Genomic DNA, 18948 nt, shown 5'->3' with positions numbered 1-18948 from the left:
TACTTAGAAGTTGTAGTTTACTCAATCCAAGTAGATGCATTTTATTTTTATGTCTGTTGCATCGGCTCCAGCTGTACTGTATTATGTACTTGTCATAATGGTTCAGTGCTAAGCTCTATGGATGATGCAGTGCTACTAACATTCTATGATGTTTGGGTCATTTAGGGCCACTGTGACAGGACTCAGGGGCCAACAGGACTTTATCATCAGTGTTTGGGGGACCACATGGTATTGAAGATTAAACTCAGGGTCTTGTTCATTTACTCTATCCCTTTGAGATATCCACCAACTCCACACATTTTAATTTTAAGCAATTGCCCTTAAGTATGACTTGATTTCTGCTGCAGAAAATCCTTTTGTTGTAAACAAAACGTGTACCAGGACCCGGAGTGTGACCTTATGGCAAACATTTAGTATGTTCAATAGACACTTCATTATTTGACGTCCCTGTTGCCAGCTGCATCCAGTTTTCAGCACCATGATCTATAACCTTTTGGATGTCACATTTTTTCCTTCCTTGATGATTGTATACATTTACCAACACATTATAATAAAGTGCAGATATGATTCAGGGAAACCATTGAACACTATTAAAAATGTACTCCAACGTATAACTAAAAGAGCTTCGGCTCTTTTTCACTTGGTAGTCTGATATGACTTCCTTGTACAATAATTAGAGAAGCCCAAGTGGGAATTTACACTGCTACCAAGAGGGTTATGAGCCAAGTTCACGATTATTAAAAAGAATATGTGGAATTCAAATAAGGAAAAAAGAGATCTCATTCAGAATTTATGCAATACCAAAAATGCTCTGTGTGATGCGTGCATAAAGCAGCTAGAACCATAAGATAATTTTTTAGATTTTAGGAAATATTGGGCAGCAGTTAAACTTTTCTGCAATAAGGCAATTCTTTACCAGACATTCTGTAAATAGGTCAATTTATTTCTTCATTCTCTTAATACCAGGCTTTGTGTCACACATGTCTGGGTAGCATTCTGTATATCATTACCCAGATGGTCAGTTTCCCTGAGCTGGGCAGTACAAAGCTTTCACAGTCATATTTGTTAGCTTCAATTCACAATATACACTTAGGCGCATGAATCCTAGGCACTCTGATAAGCACTTAAACTAGAGCAAAGGGCAAGGCAGATTTGGAGCACCTAAATTATTTAGATGAAGCAAGTGAGATTTATAAACAGTTAACTACACAAACCAAAAAGATTCCACACTTGAAGTTAAGGCCCCTCAAATGTAAGAATAATGTAGGATAAGGATCTCTAACAGGACGTGAAACTCTATTGGCATTGACACAACATTTAAATTGAAGCTGAGGATAAGTGTGTTTGTTAGCTGTGAAAATAAATAAGTAAGGTTAATAGAGGAAGATGGAAGAACTACAATAGGAAGGCTTTTTTGGACAGCCAAGTCATTGAACCAGAAGACTGTGACTGTACTGCAGCAATGGGAGAGATGGATTTGAAGATATAGTTAGGGTTGGATTAATAGAGCTCTAAAAGAAGTCTTGAGTACTTTCAGATAAAATAGAATATCAGCTTTTGTGACTAAGTGGAATTATTTGCTCTAATATCAAATCCTGAGAGTGTGTTTTTCTATTAATATGTGATGTAGTCAAAAGTCATTCTCCTTTTTTTATTTAACAGAGGTTTATGCAGCTACATAAAATTTAATTTCTATTTTCTTTTCCATCATATGTAGCATTTACTCTTTTGGTTTTCAAAGAGATACTGTATATCTATAATACAGAATGTCCAATATATTAAAATTATTTTTCTACAATTTCTAGTATTTATATCTATATAATATAGGATATCTTGGATGATATGTACACCCTTTTCCTTCTAATTTTTGAATGAAATATATATAATAGTCAAACCAAGGGCTATAAAATATTAGATTCCTATTGATAACCTCTTTACTTCTAAAAAAATCTATTATTCTCACAACTATTTCATAAAAATTTGTGTTTCTGCACTTCATAATAGTGCTTTCACCCAGTACAGAGACAGTATGTGAAATGTATGGATTCTGTTTTGTCAAGATATTCTTACATCATGGAAAAAACTAAGCAAAATACTCTCAGTCCTCAGGTCGATCTGAGGACAGAGAAGTTGAGACCATGAATCTGGAATCAGTGCACAAGTAAAATGGGCCATATTGTTCATTAAACAAGCAATAGATTAAGTCTCTCACTGTGACTTAGTTATAAGAGAGAAGTGATGGTACTAGTAACCCATAAAAATGTCATGAGGATTTAATAAATAAAAATTTTAGTTGGTGTTTAAAGCATAGAAATTCCAATATATTGTTGTATAATCAGAGTTTATTCTTCTTCCTGAGGGGAAAAACAAATGAATAAACCTGGCTTGGAAAGAACAAATTTCTAAAAGAGAAGTGTTGTTTTCAGTGCATTCTTTTCTCAAAACATAGGATATTAAAATTTTTTCTCTTATGCTAAACATTGATACAAGTAAGAATGTATAACCGATATACTCTATCAATAGACATTGGGTTTAGATTTGAACACTCCCTGCAGATTCCTGTCATCAGAAAATATATATATTTTCTATAACACAGAAAAATATAGTGCCCAAAACTGTGCTTTGTATCTACATAGTGCTTGAGGGTACTACACTTAGTGGTTCTCGAGACTTATTCCTGATTGTGCTGTGGGGATTACTCCAGGAGCCATTTATTGGAGAGCAAACCAGGATCAGTCTAAGCAAGACAATTATATTACCTCCTGTAATATATCCCTGATTAAATGTGAATACCATATACTGAACAGTTTTGCTCTTGATGCTCTAATAATGAGGGTTGCCACCTGAAGGCAAGCACAGACCTTGATTGTGTGAGGATCCCAGGTATCTGACTCCTCTTTCTTTCCTCATTCTTTCTTTAGAACACTCTAGCCTTTTTCAGTTCTTAATACATTTTATCATTGAATCACCATGAAATACATGATTTCAAAGTTGTTCATGATTGAGTTTCACATAGAATGTTCCAACTCTCATCCCTTTGCCAGGGCACTTTTCTCCAGTTTTCCTCCCCCCAACTTACCTCTATAGCAGACACTTTTCTTCTCCCTATCTCTTTCTCTCTCTCTCTTCTTTCTCTCTTCCTCTCTGTTCCTTTTTTCCTTTTAGGCACTGTAGATTGAAACTTTTTTTACTGACAATGTACCATGCAAAACATTTTATGTCCTTTCAGAATCTAGTTGTTGTCCAGAGTGGTCATTTCCAACTATTATTGTCATAGTGGTCCCTTCTTTGCTCTATTACACTTTCCTCATTTTTTTGGACTATCTTTCTATCAAGAAATAGTCCTCCGGGTTCACAAATTTATTGTCTTTTGGTATGATTACCATACTGCTCTTTTTAAAAACCACATTCCACAAATGAGTGCAATCATTATATGTCTAACCCTTTACATCTGACTTATTTCACTCACTATGACACTCTCCATAGCCATACATGTAAACGCAATCTTAATGAATTAATTTTTTTCTAATAGCTATGTAATATTCCATTTTGTAGATATACCACTGTTTATTCACTCATCTGTTCTTGTACATTTGGGTTGTTTCTAGATTCTGGTTATTGTGAAAAGTGCTACAATGAACATAGGATTGCAAGTGCCTTTTTTTGCATTGTGTTTTGTGGTCCCTAGATTATATTTCCACAAGCAATATTGCTGAGTCATATGAGGGCTCAATTTCTAGACTTTTGTAGATTGTTCATAGTTTCCCAAAAGGCTGAATCAGTCAACATTCCAACCAGCAGTAGATAAAGGTCCCTTTCTGCCTGCATTAGCACCAACACTATTTATCTTGTTCTTTTTGATGTGAACCAGTCTTTGTGGTATGAGGTGATGTCTCATTATTGTTTTGAGGTGCATCTCCCTGATGATTAACGTGGAACATTTTTTCGTGTTCCTTTTGACCATTTGTATTTCTTCTTTGAGGGAGTTTCTGTATATCTCTTCTCCCCATTTTGGTGTGGATATATGCTTTTACTTGTTAAGTTCTACAAGTGCCTTATATATTTCAGATATATATTATACCCTTATAATATGGGTATTAGTGAATAATTTCTTCCAATTCATGGATAGTCTTTGTATCTTGGTCATTGTTTTTATTCTAGGTATAGAAGCTTCTTAGTTTAAAATAGTCCCAATTGTTTATCTTTGTTTCCTCTTGCTTGGGTCAGTGATATTTTATTCTTGAAGATGATTTTAGCTTCAATGCCATGGGGAGTTCTGCCTGTGCTTTCCTTTATGTAGTTTTAATGATATTAAAGTGTTTAATTCACTTTGATTTGACGTCTGTGAACGTTTAAAAGAGGTCTGTTTATTTATTTATTTTTTTGCATGCAACTGACTAGTTTTCCCAACACCACTTGTTGAAGAGGTTTTCTTGGTTCACTTCATATTTCTTTCTTCTTTATCAAAGATTAATTGAACATATACCTCAAGTTCTGTTTCAGGATATACAAGTCTATTCCATTGATCTAATAGCATGTATTTAATTCAATACCAAGCGATTTAATTACAACTATTTTGTAGTACAGTTTTAAAGTTGGGGAAAATGATGTTACCATCTTTTGGAGGAGGGGAGTTGGGTCACACCTGGTGGTGCTCAGGGTTACTCCGGGCTCTGCGCTCAGAAATCACTCCTGGCAGGCACGGGGGACCATATGGAATGCCAGATTTCAAACCACCATTTTTCCTGAATTGTCTGCATGTAGGGCAAATGCCCTACAGCTGTGCTATCTCTCAGGCCACCCCATCTTCTTTTTTTTTTTTTTACAAGGTTTGCTTTAGCTATTTATGGAGAATTATTCTTCCAGAAGTGTTTGATTTATTTCTTTGAAAAATAGTTATAGATTTTTTTAAATATGGAACGCTTCACGAATTTGCATGTCATTCTTGCGCAGGGGCCATGCTAATCTTCTCTGTATCATTCCAATTTTAATATATGTGCTGCTGAAATGAGTACTAGTTATAGATTTTTGCTTTATCAAAGAGGTTGTCTTTCTGGCCATGTGGGACTCTGCTGATTCTGATATTCCTCTTGAACTCATTCCAAAGATATCTTGCTAGTCATTCATTTAAGACTCTTTCCATCTTCTGCTGTTGTCCGTAGGTGTTATACATCTCATCTTCAGACTCATTGATTCTGTCTTCAACAGCTGTTACTCTGATGGTGAAGCCTTTTAGTGAGGTTTTTATTTCACCTACCAAATTTTTCAGTTCTGTCAGTTCAGTTTGAAGTTTTCTCATTTGTTTTAATATTCTCTTAATTCTTATTGGCTGCCAATTCCATGGTTTCTTTGTGTTCCTTGAAAACATTCAATATTTTCTCTCTAAAGCTCTTAAGAGACAAGTTTTATAGCTGGCTGATATTGGTTGTGTCTTGAAAGCTACCATCTTGACTCACTAAGCGCTGTGGGGTTTTGCACTGATTTCTTATTGTGACCTTAACAGTCTGAAAGTATTTATTGAGTGTTGTGGTATAGCTGAGTAGCTAGAAGAAAAGGGTTACTACAGAGCAAAGCTGAACTGTGGATGAAATGGCCCTTCTGAGTCGCAAAGAGAACCCCTCTGCTACTCTATCTGTCTGCCTCACCTCAGTTTCTTGTGAATTTGGGGCTTGGTGGAATCCAGACGGAATGGCAAAGCACCTCCCTCTATTCTAGTGTTTCTCTTCCCTTTGGGATGCTTACCTGAGTAACAGAAATGGCACTTCTGAATCACAAAGAGGACAGAGCTACTGCTCTTGTCTGATAGCCTTAGTTTCTTGGGACTATGTACACATTTACATTTACCTTTTTTTTTTTTTTTTTTTTTTTTGGTTTTTGGGTCACACCCAGCAGTGCTCAGGGATTACTCCTGGCTCTATGCTCAGAAATCGCACCTAGCAGGCACAGGGGACCATATGGGATACCTAGATTCGAACCAATAACCTTCTGCATGCAAGGCAAATGTCTTAACTCCATGCTATCTCTCCGGCCCCCACATTTACCTTTTAATACTACTTTTGGATATCAACCTAAAATCTATAGAATGCTTAAAACTAGCATAGGGCAAAGGATTTCTTTACATTTTGATTCCTCACTTGTGCCCTACTTCCTGATCCAGAATCACTGGGCTTCTCTATTCATACAAGGAGACAAAAGATTTAGTGGGGGAGTTATAAGAAAATTAATTATGAAATTATAGTCCACTTTATTTGTATGCTCATAATTGAGTCTAGATAAACTGACAATATAGTGGACGATGTAAATAAATTACTGGGATAACAATGAGGTTAGATATACTGAGGCCAGAAACTTCAGTATGTATGAAGATTGAATGGTTGCATATAAAACATTCTCAAAATAATTTTGAGTGAAGAGCAACAACTATGTATTTTTCATAATCTGCAACTCTATTATGATAAATAAATGTTTCCTTTATTGTATTAGTTATTCTCTAAAGTGCTTATTTATCATCAACTTTCCTCCATTGAAATACATGGAGCTTGGTTTTGTTTCTCTCTACAGCTATATGTCTTGTGGAAGGTTATGACACACTGTGATCAGAAGGCCAAATTTGGCTCACAGAGTTAGTGATTATTGCCAAGCGGGGCCCAAGGTCTCCTGAGCCCTGCTTAGCAGCACCAAACCTAATGAAAAGAAAACAAAAGATACAATAAAAGAATAGCCCTATGGTTTCATTTTTTTTATTTTTAATTCCTGTATTTTTTAAAAAGCCATTTTAAAGGCAGAAGCAAAATTCAAAATGTAATCTATTACCTTTACAAATTATTTAGGAATGGAGTTTTGAGTCCTCTTGGTTCAAGAATTACTACAATTCTAAATTATTGAGTTATTTATCACTCATGTTTTCACTTTTAGCAAATTACCCTCATTAATAATTTTTTTTTCTGTGTGTTAACAGTGGAGAAATGCAGCCCATGGGGATTAGTTTAAAAGCTGGTCCATGATAGACTGTGCACGTTGGTCAGACATGAATAGAACAGACCCGACTTGTAGTGATGTAAAAAATATTTACAAAACTGGTCATTCATCAAAACTAGATTGATCCAAGTCCCCAAGTGGCTTAGTTATCTCAGGTTCTACTCCAGACATAACAATTACCTGATAATTCACTGGACTCCCAGGCTAGCTCCCATAACATTTACCTGATAACTCATGGGCCTCAAAGTCTAGGCCATCAAAGCAGAGCCTTTTTAATTTTTTTGACTTACAAAAGGAGACTTCTTTGTTTAAAATCCAGTCTGTTAACTAAGCAATGAGCAATGAGCCTTTACTACTTTTTAATGATCAAGTAAAGAAAAAAGGAGAGACATTTTATTTGTTTTACACAGGATGAAAATTGGGTCTTCTTTGTGAAAATTGGGTCTGCTTACTGAATCTGTCCATTTCCATATGCTTGTGAAGGTGGTTTGACTCATATCTATTTACTCCTATGCGTGATGCTCCTTTAGGGGCCTTTCCAACTAGTAGCTCAAGTTAAATGGGAGAAGCCATGTAGTTACTAAAAGGTTGCATTTCTAAAAGACATTTGCATACTCCATTTCACAAAGAAACAATAATGTTAAGAGCTCTGGGACATTAATTTTTCACAGGGAAAATACATCTCTCTAATGCACACAGCCATATGTTCAAAAAAGTAATGTTAATCTTGTATATGTTGGCTGGAGTAACACTATTCAACACTTCCTTTTACCCAGTTGCAAAAGAGTTTTACCCCACTGTGCTCGGTGTTTTCCTTTGCATTTCAAAGTCTTGAAATCAAATGTACTTAAGGTTGCGTGTTGTACTTGGGGGGGGGGGGCATATGTTTGTATGAATTTACATACACTCAAGTTCTCTATTAACAGAACTTGTTTTCTCACAGTGATTCAGCAAAATAATTTAAATTACTTTATCCATTTTCTGTCAAAGTTTGTAAAAGATCACAATATCACAGAAAGAAGCCCAATCACCTGAGGCCTGGTGATCTTATTAAATATAACTGTCCTTTCCTTCCCATGGGTAATTAATCATTAAAATGACTTTAATATAAAAATGAATGAAATAGAATCTAATTGTGATGAATGCTCAACTTGCCAATAGAAAGGGCTGAAATGATTTTGAAGCATCTGGTGATTCAGCACTTTGTAAAGGTTCACTTCATAATCATCCTTTTCAAGTGGAGAGGTGAAATGCCTTGTGATATAGCACTTAACAAGACAAAGAAGCATCCCAATACAATAGCACAGATGTATATAACTATGAGGGTGAAGAGTCCAAGCAGAATAGAATGCCAAAAGACACACACAAATTATGCCAGCAGAAATGAAGAAAGGATGCTATTCTGAATTTGCTTTATAAAAGATATTTTTAGGCTCAAAATATAGCTTTCTACACAATTTCAAATGTAGGATATCACTTAAACTTCCCTTTTCTCCATATCTTAAGTCACAGGAAGTCCGACAGCCATGTACTGTGCTTTTATTAGGTTGAGTGTATCCAGATGATTTTAATAAAGTTTTAAAAGGACATTAGTTTCCTGCTATTTCAATGAAAACCACTTGCAAGATGAATTTAAAGCAATAGATTTATTTCTTGTCAACACACGACCTCTTCCTGCAAATATTCTTTCCTAATAGTAAAAAGTAAGTAAAAATAAAAGCCAACAAAAACACAACCACGGTCATCATGTGATCATCATGTATGTGACATGGTCTAAAGATGTCATCCTTATAAATAATGAAGGATGAAGAAATAGAGGGTGATGAATGCACTGGTATACCGCCTAGATTCTTGCTTCAGAACTGAGATTCATTCACCTTTTAGGAATTTAGAGCCCTGCCGACTAAGGTCCTTTTCTGTTTTGTTTTGTTTTGTTAGTAAAATGGTACAAATGACCTTGTTCTGGTCACTTTCATTTTCAAATTACAATCTGCCTACTGGCTGGCCAATAAGTGCACGTTGGAGGGAGAACAGGAGAGGTATAAAAAATCCTAATTTCCTGACACCACGTGACCCTAAAGGGTCTATTCCAGTTGGTAGCAATTTAGATCTCCTTGTGCTCAAATCTACTCACTCTCCATGTGCTTTCATCTCATGAGCACTGCACACAGCCAATTTTTCAGGGAATACAAACTAAAATGATGAGGCATGTACCTTTCAAATTTCTTTTATACTATTTTTAACATTATTATCAGTCAGTATACACAATAACCAAGAAAAGAATACAGTTTAACAAATCTTATTATTTTTGTTTCATCAAATCTTAACATTTTATTATTATTATTATTATTATTATTATTATTATTGGTTTTGGGGCCACATCCAGTGATGCTCAGGGGTTACTCCTGGCTATGTGTTCAAAAATTACTCCTGGCTTGGGGGACCATATGGGACGCCAGGGATTGAACCCAGGTTGGTCCTGGTTCAGCCATGTGCAAGGCAAATGCTCTACCACTGTGCTATTGCTCTGGCCCCAACATTTTTTATTATTTTAAAGAAAATCACTTTACCCATATTTTAGTACGAATCTAACATATATATTGGTTTTTGAGTTACACCCAGTGGTACACCTGGCTCTGCACTCAGAAATAGCTCCTGGCAAGCTCAGGGGACCATATAGGATGCCTGGAATCAAGCCACCATCCCTCTGTCAGCTGGGTGCAAGGCAAACGCCCAACTGCTGTGCTGTCTCTTCAGCCCCTAACATATAATTTTTTTAAAGAATTATATAGAGGCTGAGAGAAAGAGTACAGCAGTTAATACACATGTACCATAGCTGGGTTTGATTCCTAGAACCACATGGTCCCCATGCTATCGCTGGATTAACCTTGATGGTTCCTAAGCATTGCCAGAAATAGCCCTGGATGCTTCCATCTCTGCTGTGGTTTCCTGGTTATCAATAGCACCACAAGACCACAGCTGATTACTCCCTGAGACCTGTTCATTGAATGGTGCTCTAGTTGTCCAGAATTGCTCATGGGGCTCTGTCCCCTCTGCGCTACTGGGAATTCCTCAAAGTCTTATACAGATATAAACATATGTAGTTATATCTTTGAAATTCTATAGTATTATTAATCAATAATAATTAAAGCAATAAAGCAATTAGCCCAATGTTACAGTAACATGCAAAAACTATATATTCCTTAAAACCAGAGAGTAAAAAACAATCTTTGTTCAGTATTGTTTGATCATTAAAAAATACTTTTTTGAATATGGGAGCCATCACTTTCACTGATTTTAAATTGTATTACAAAGCAATAATTATCAAAACAGCACGGTATTAGAATAAAGACAGACCCTCAGATCAGTGGCATAGACTTGAGTATTCAGAGAATCTTCCCCAGACATACAATCAAGTAATCTTTTATAAAGGGGCAAGAAATTCAAAATGGAGCAAGGAAAGCCTATTCAACAAGTGGTGTTGGGACAACTGGTAAGCCACATGCAAAAAGGCAAACTCAGACCTCCATCTAACACCATGCACAAAGGTCGAATCCAAATGGATTAAATACCTTGATATCAGACCCAAAACCATAAGGTATATAGAACAACACATAGGTAAAACACTCCATGACATTGAGACTAAAGGCATCTCCAAGGAAGAAACAGCACTCTCCAAATAAATTGAAGCAGTGATATACATACAGATGGGACTATATTAAGCTGAGAAGCTTATGCACCTCAAAGTAAATTAAATAGTGCCTAGGATACAAAAGTCACCCACAAAATGGGATGGGAGAAACTATTTACCCAATACACAAAAGATAAAGGGCTAATATCTAAAATATACAAGGTACTGACAGAACTTAACAAGAAAAAAAATCTAACCCCATCAAAAAATGGGGAGAAGAAATGAACAATTTTTCAAAGAAGAAATACAAATGGCCAAAAGGCAAGTAAAAAAATGCTCCGCATCACTAATCATCAGGGAGATGCAAATCAAAACAATAATAAGGTACCATCTCACACCATAGAGACAGGCACACATCACAAAGAACAAGAATAATCAGTGCTGGTGGGGATATGGGGAGAAAGGAACTCTCATTTACTGCTGGTGGGAATGCCATCTAGTCCAGCTTTTATGGAAAACAATATGGAGATTCCTCAAAAAGATGAAATTCAAACTCCCATATGATCCATCTATATCATTCCTAGGTATATACCGTAGGAACAAAAAAACAAAAAATGCCTTCCTCACACCTATATTCATTGCAGCACTATTTACAATCTGGAAGCAACCAAGATGCCCTTCAACAGGTGAATGGCTATAGAAACAGTGGTACATATACACAATGGAATGTTATGCAGTGGTCAGGAGAGATGAAGTCATGAAATATTCATATACATGGATGCACATGGAAATTATTATGCTGAGTGAAATAAGTCGGAGGGAAAGAGATATACATAAAATAATCTCACTCATCTATGGGTTTTAAGAAAAATAAAAGACATTATTGAGATATTGCCCAAAGACAATAGAGATGAGGGCTGGAGGGACCAGTTCATGATATCAAGCTTACTCACAATGAGTAGTGAATGCAGTTAGAGAAATAACTACACTAATAACTATCATGACAATGTTAATGAGTGAGAGAAGTAGAATGCCTGTCTCAAATACAGGCAGGGGTGCGGAGGAATAAGATGGGGGGCATTGGTGGTGAAAATTTTGCAGTGGTGAAGGGGGTGTTCTGTTTATAACTGGAACCAAACTACAGTCATGCTTGTAATCATGGTGCTTAAATAAAGATATTATTTTTAAAAATTCTTTTCCTTTCATTTTTTGAGTCATACTTGGGTATAATAAGAAATGTCCTATAGCCATGCTTGGGGAACCATAAGTGGTAATGTTGATTTGAAATGGGGTTGGCAAGACGTAAGGTGAGTAACCTCTGTATTATACCTCTCTGCCTGCCCCCAATATTTAATGTTTATATAGACCTATGAAATCTTATTTTTATTTATTGCATAAAACCAGTGAATCATGATCTCTCACTAGGTCTATAACCCTAGCCTGTATGTCTTCTTTTTTTTTTATGTTATTGAAAACATTGTGATTTACAAAACGCTTTAAAGTTGGGTTTCAGACATACAATGAATCAGAGTCAGTTCCTCTATGTGGTTTTCTTGTCTTCACTGTTTTACCTCCCTCTTAAGAAGTCCTTTCCCCTGTTGTCAGGTCAATTTTCTCAATGTACAGTTTCAGTGTTAGTATTTCTTAGCATATGTAGCAGTTCCCTAAAGACTGATCTTTAAACACTGGTATTTGCCATTTAAGAAATAAAAATAAATAAAATAAATAGAAAAGTATTCTATTTAAGAAATAAAATAGAGGGCCGGGTGGTGGCGCTAAAGGTAAGGTGCCTGCCTTGCCTGCGCTAGCCTTGGACGGACCGCGGTTCAATCCCCCGGTGTCCCATATGGTCCCCCAAGCCAGGAGCAACTTCTGAGCACATAGCCAGGAGTAACCCCTGAGCGTTACCGGGTGTGGCCCAAAAACCAAAAAAAAAAAAAAAAAAAAAAAAGAAATAAAATAGAAAACAAAATAAAATAGAAAAATATTTTATTTAAGTAATAAAATAGTGGGGCCGGAGAGAGTACAGCTGTAGGGTATTTGCCTTGCAAGCAACCAATCCACGACTGATGGTTGTTTGAATCCTGGTATCCCATATGCTCCCCCATGCCTGCCAGGAGCGATTTCTGATCGCAAAGCCAGGAGTAACCTTGAACACTACTGGCTGTGACCCAAAAACCAAATAAATAAATAAATAAATAAATAAATAAATAAATAAATAAATAAATAAATAAATAAATAAATATTGATTAGTCAGCCAGAAATTGCTATGGTTTATTCCCTTTTTTGGGTATTGATTAATGTACTGTTGAAGTCCTACAGTTAAAAAAAATAGGCAAACAAACAAACAAAAAACTGCTGAATCTTTTCAATTCAAAAATTTCCAAACTTGTTTGAGCGCACAACACTCTGTTGAGACCCTGCCCAAATCCAAGAATTATGCTCTGTAGGAAAATCCCATGGGAACTATTGATTATTTATCACGGCATTTGTGTTTTTTTCTAGCATGATATAAATTATATTCTTTAAAATCATTGGGCCTAGAATTTTCTTTTTACTTTCCTCTGTTCTCTTTGGATTCTATTTTAGACAGTTTTCTTTTGAAACTTTTTAGTTGTATTTAATCATGTGCTTCATATTCTATATTTTCCATAAAATCTCCTGAATTGATTTTTTTCTCTGAATTCTCAAGGTTCCTGTGCAATGTATGTCAGTGACAGATTTCAGGCATTGTATCATTGTTAGCAGGTTACCAATTATAGTACTTTCTTATCTAAACATAGAATCATGCAACACTTATATACATTTTCAGAATCAAACAAGGGAATTAATTTCTATGTTATTAAGCCTAGTGTCTTGTAGTCAAGGATTCATCTTTGTGGTTTCCGATGAATATTGTACAATTTTGATTATGCGCAATCTCAATGTATTAATTTGTTGTTGTTGTTGTTGTTGTTGGTTTTGGGGTCACACCCGGCAGTGTTCAGGGGTTACTCCTGGCTCTATGCTCCGAAATCACTCCTGGCAGGCTTGGGGGACCATATGGGATGTCGGGATTCGAACCACCGACCTTTTGCATGCAAAGCAAAATGCCTTACCTTCATGCTATCTCTCCAGCCCCCCTCAATGTATTCTTGCTCAATTCTTATACTTAACTGTTACAAAGAAAATTTCAGTCATACACTAACTTAATAACAAATTAAGTAGATAAATTATATCTTTGGAATTTGTGGTTTAAGGTATGATTTTTCTTTGTGGAAGAGACTTGAATGGTTATTTATTTTCCAGATTTGTACAATTTTAGGAATTGGGATAAACCAATGATTTTACAAAACTACTTTAAACCATCAGGTGCCTTTAAAATTAGTTCATTCATGATATGAGGTTGTTTAAAAAAGTAGTCAGTACAAATTAAATTATCAAAGATCTTCCTATTGTTTTATAATCAAAGTTCTAAAAATATGTTGATTTTACTTCCTAGCTCAATTTTATCACAAGAAGGTGGATATATTTCCTCCTCTTATGATATTAAACCACAATACTGAGACAAATACCACAACCCCCTGATAGATAACCAATATAAATTGGCAACCTCTACCTTATTAATATTTTCTTTCATGTGTGGTTGGACTACACCCAGCGGCACTTAGAGGTTACTCCTGACTCTGCTCTCAGAAATCGCTCCTAGAAGGGTTAGGGGACCTAATGAGTTGACTGGAATTGAACCTGGGTTTATCCCAGGTAGTCTGCATAAAAGGCAAACACCCTACCACTGTGCTATCATTCCAGCCCCTACTTTACTCATTTTAATGGAGCATTTTTGTTTAAATATCTGTGATGCTCTGAGGTAAATTAGGTCTTCAGAATTTATTTTATAATGATTGTATTCACAATTTATTTTTACCTTTTCTATGTGTGCTTGTGTAGTGAATAATATTGCTTTAAGGAAAACAAAGATACAGTCCTCTATTGAGGTCAGTCAGACTTGTCCACCTGAGAGGTAGGTATTACCTAGAGAAGTAACACACAGTGAACATGGGGAGGAAATACTGACAGGGGCAGAAAGGATTGCTAAACACCAGAGAAAGCAGAGAATGATTCTCTGGAGAACTCTGTGCTTGTGCATGTGGTTGTATGTGCGGACAAATATGTACATATATGCATATGTGTATATGTATATACATATATACACACCCATATGCAGTAACACAAAAACTGTATTTCTAACTGTGTCCTCAGGTTAAAAATGTTTGCACAATATGACTGCAGACTTCTTACAAATGTCTGCTATACATCACCATGGGAATCAGTTAAAACACAGCAACAAGGCAACACCAATTCCTACTTCCCACTCGAGTCCATGTTGTCTTGCTGAAATGTAACAATCTATAAGGAAATTCAAACAAAGAAGGATTTTTCTCAGAAGACCCAGAAATGGGCTAACTCAGAGAGATGCATCAGTTTAATATATTTCAGGTTTGTCAGTGGCAGTTGTAGCCCAGTTCTGTAGTGTTAGATATTTGTGGTCTCCTCAGCTTCCTGTGGTGTCGTCTCTCTTTGCTTAGCATCTACCACGGGAGAGCTGGGACCTGCCATCTGTCCAGGAAACTTCAAAGCTGTGTTTTGGTTTACATTCTGTTACAATGAAGTCAATGCAAATTGTTTTTATGTTATGTTGTTTTTTAAATTTTACTTGTATGGGGAAGAGGGAAAAAAAAGAGGGAGCGAACAAGTACTGATCATGGCTAATAACATGGTGTTGGCCTCGCTTGCAAAAAAACAAAGTATAACAGATGTTAGTCTTGACTTATGTTTTTTTTTCCTGTGGGAATATATTTTTTGTTTACTATTTTTCAAATACTATTTGGAGCCAAATTTGCCTTGCGCGTGGAAAATACTAAATTTTCATTCCGATTTATTTGCTTTTACAATGGAAACTTGCCAATCTTTCTCCTCTTTTTTGTCCTTATTTTTTTTTAGAACTAGCACAAACCTTTCTTTGAGCTTGATTCTGACCAGAACTTTATTATTTTAAAAGATTATTTTTAAAGATCAACTGAAAAGCACTATTTTTCATGGAGAAGATTCTTAATCAGAGACTAGAGTAAGCCAAAGGGACATCAGAGTAAGCTTAATTCAATTCCTACTATTTTTTTTTGCTTTTTAATTTTTTTATATTTTATTTAAACACTTTGATTACATACATGATTGTGTTTGGGTTTCAGTCATGTAAAGAACACCACCCATCACCAGTGCAACATTCCCATCACCCATGTCCCAAATCTTCCTCCTCCCCACCCGACCCCGCCTGTACTCTAGACAGGCTTTCCATTTCCCTCATACATTCTCATTAGTAGGACAGTTCAAAATGTAGTTATTTCTCTAACTAAACTCATCACTCTTTGTGGTGAGCTTCCTGAGGTGAGCTGGAACTTCCAGCTCTTTTCTCTTTTGTGCCTGAAAATTATTATTACAAGAATGTCTTTCATTTTTCTTAAACCCATAGATGAGTGAGACCATTCTGTGTTCTTCTCTCTCTCTCTCTCTCTTTCTCTCTCTCTCTCTGACTTATTTCACTCAGCATAATAGATTCCATGTACATCCATGTATAGGAAAATTTCATGATTCATCTCTCCTGACAGCTGCATAGTATTCCATTGTGTATATGTACCACAGTTTCTTTAGCCATTCATCTGTTGAAGGGCATCTTGATTGTTTCCAGAGTCTTGCTATGGTAAATAGTGCTGCAATGAATATAGGTGTAAGGAAGGGATTTTTGTATTGTATTTTTGTGTTCCTAGGGTATATTCCTAGGAGTGGTATAGCTGGATCGTATGGGAACTCGATTTCAAGTTTTTGGAGAAGTCTCTATATTGCTTTCCATAAAGGTTGAACTAGACAGCATTCCCACCAGCAGTGGATAAGAGTTCCTTTCTCTCCACATCCCTGCCAACACTGTTTATTCTCATTCTTTGTGATGTGTGCCATTCTCTGTGGTGTGAGATGGTACCTCATAGTTGTTTTGATTTGCATCTCCCTGATGATTAGTGATGTGGAGCAGTTTTTTTCATGTGACTTTCGGCCATTTGTATTTCTTCTTTGTCAAAGTGTCTGTCCATTTCTTCTCCCCATTTTTGATGGGATTAGATGTTTTTTCTTGTAAAGTTCTGTCAGTGCCTTGTATATTTTGGAGATTAGCCCTTTATCTGATGGGTATTGGGTGAATAGTTTCTCCCACTCAGTGGGGGGCTCTTGTATCCTGGGCGCTATTTCTTTTGAGGTGCAGAAGCTTCTCAGCTTAATATATTCCCATCTGTTAATCTCTGCTTTCACTTGCTTGGAGAGTGCAGTTTCCTCCTTGAAGATGCCTGTAGTTTCAATGTCCTGGAGTGTTTTGCCTATGTGTTGTTCTATATATCTTATGGTTTTGGGTCTGATATCAAGGACTTTAATCCATTTGGATTTTACCTTTGTACATGATGTTAACTGGGGGGGGGGGGTCTAAGTTCAATTTTTTGCAAGTGGCTAGCCAGTTGTGCCAACACCACTTGTTGAAGAGGCTTTCTTTGCTCCATGTAGGATTTCTTGCTCCTTTATCAAAAATTATGTGATTGTATGTCTGGGGAACATTCTCTGAATATTCAAGTCTATTCCACTGATCTGAGGGCCTCTCTTTATTCCAATACCATGCTGTTTTGATAACTATTGCTTTGTAGTAAAGTTTAAAGTTGGGGAAAGTAATTCCTCCCATATTTTTTTCCCAATGATTGCTTTAGCTATTCTAGGGTGTTTATTATTCCAAATGAATTTCAAAAGTGCCTGATTCACTTCTTTGAAGAATGTCCTGGGTATCTTTAGAGGGATCACATTAAATCTGTAAAATGCTTTGGGGAGTATTGCCATTTTGATGATGTTAATCCTGCCAATCCATGAGCAGGGTATGTGTTTCCATTTCCGCGTGTCCTCTCTTATTTCTTGGAGCAGAGTTTTATAGTTTTTTTTGTATAGTTCCTTCACATTTTTAGTCAAAATTCCTACTAATTTTACAGACAAGACGTGGAGTTTTGGAGAAGACCTTTGATTTGCCTAAGACATAAATTCACTAGCTGAAGGGGCCATATAGTGTTCTCTTCCTTTCACCTCAGTGCCTTGTCTAATCCATGGCAAAACAAAAACTTTCCTTAATTGGCACTTTTATGAAAAACAAGATCCTGCAAGTAAAGAAGTCATCATATATTTTGTTACTTGCAAGAAAATTCCCAAAGTAATCATTATATATTTTATATGTTTTGTTGACTAAATAGGCTTATTATTATGATAGGAGTCTCCAAAGTATATTGGTAATTTGCCAAAAAATATTTAATGTGACATGGATCTAGGGAGATAATATAGGGGATAGGCCATTTTCCTTGCAAGCACTTGACCCAGGTTAAATTCCTGGCATTCCAGATGGTCCCCTGAGCCTTGCTGAGTGCAAAGCCTAGAGTAACCCCTGAGCACTACTGGGTGTGGCCCCAAAACAAAACAACCAAATATATAATGTGACAGAAAAAAAGATAGAAGCAGGAGTTTGTTAAGAAAATTTAGTGTGTTAGGTGACATCTAGAATGTTTTTTTTCTATAATTACAATTATTGGATACCCATAATTATGAGAAAAAATTCAGATTAGTCATGGAGGTTGGAATTAAGGAAGTAAATTTGTTAATAATATTAACCAAGGATTCTCTACCATAGCTCATCAATGGTCAAGTATGTCAGACCAGACAATTACTTTTGTGTGGGGTTCTTTTGTTAAGTGAATATAATATATTATCTCTATTATCTATCAGAAAATGCTGATAACACAACCCAGTTGTGATAACCAGGATTGTCTACAGCTGTTGCTAAATGCTCTTCAGGGAAAAAATTTCATTTAAGTGACAATAGTTTACATTGTTCTGGATATTTTAAAGTTGAGGAAATGGTTCCTTTATTAAAAGAGAGGAAGGGGGAGAGTGGGGAACAGATAGACATATGCTATCATTTTCAAGTGTGAGTATAAATCTTAGGGGGCCGGAGAGATAGCACAGCGGCGTTTGCCTTGCAAGCAGCCGATCCAGGACCTAAGGTGGTTGGTTCGAATCCCTGTGTCCCATATGGTCCCCTGTGCCTGCCAGCAGCTATTTCTGAGCAGATAACCAGGAGTAACCCCTGAGCACCGCTGGGTGTGGCCCAAAAACCAAAAAAAGTATAATTCATATGTTTACAAAATATGAAAATACATTATTTATCAATAACTAATGACCTCAGGTCAGTCACCTCATGTCACAGTCAGCAAAGTCACAAATTTGACTTCAGA

General features: G+C 36.2%; 1 non-coding gene across 1 annotated transcript; it reads right to left on the bottom strand.

The window, feature by feature from the left end:
• Positions 1-4908: 4908 nt before the first annotated feature.
• LOC126015160 (U6 spliceosomal RNA) lies at positions 4909-5015 on the bottom strand. The gene has a single exon (XR_007498053.1). It is a non-coding gene; the product is annotated as a U6 spliceosomal RNA (small nuclear RNA).
• Positions 5016-18948: the final 13933 nt, after the last annotated feature.

The sequence above is a fragment of the Suncus etruscus genome, chromosome 7 (genome assembly GCF_024139225.1).
Source record: "Suncus etruscus isolate mSunEtr1 chromosome 7, mSunEtr1.pri.cur, whole genome shotgun sequence".
Classification (NCBI taxonomy): Eukaryota; Metazoa; Chordata; class Mammalia; order Eulipotyphla; family Soricidae; genus Suncus; species Suncus etruscus.
Note: the sequence above shows the minus strand (reverse complement) of the source record. Positions and strands in the feature narration are given on the sequence as shown.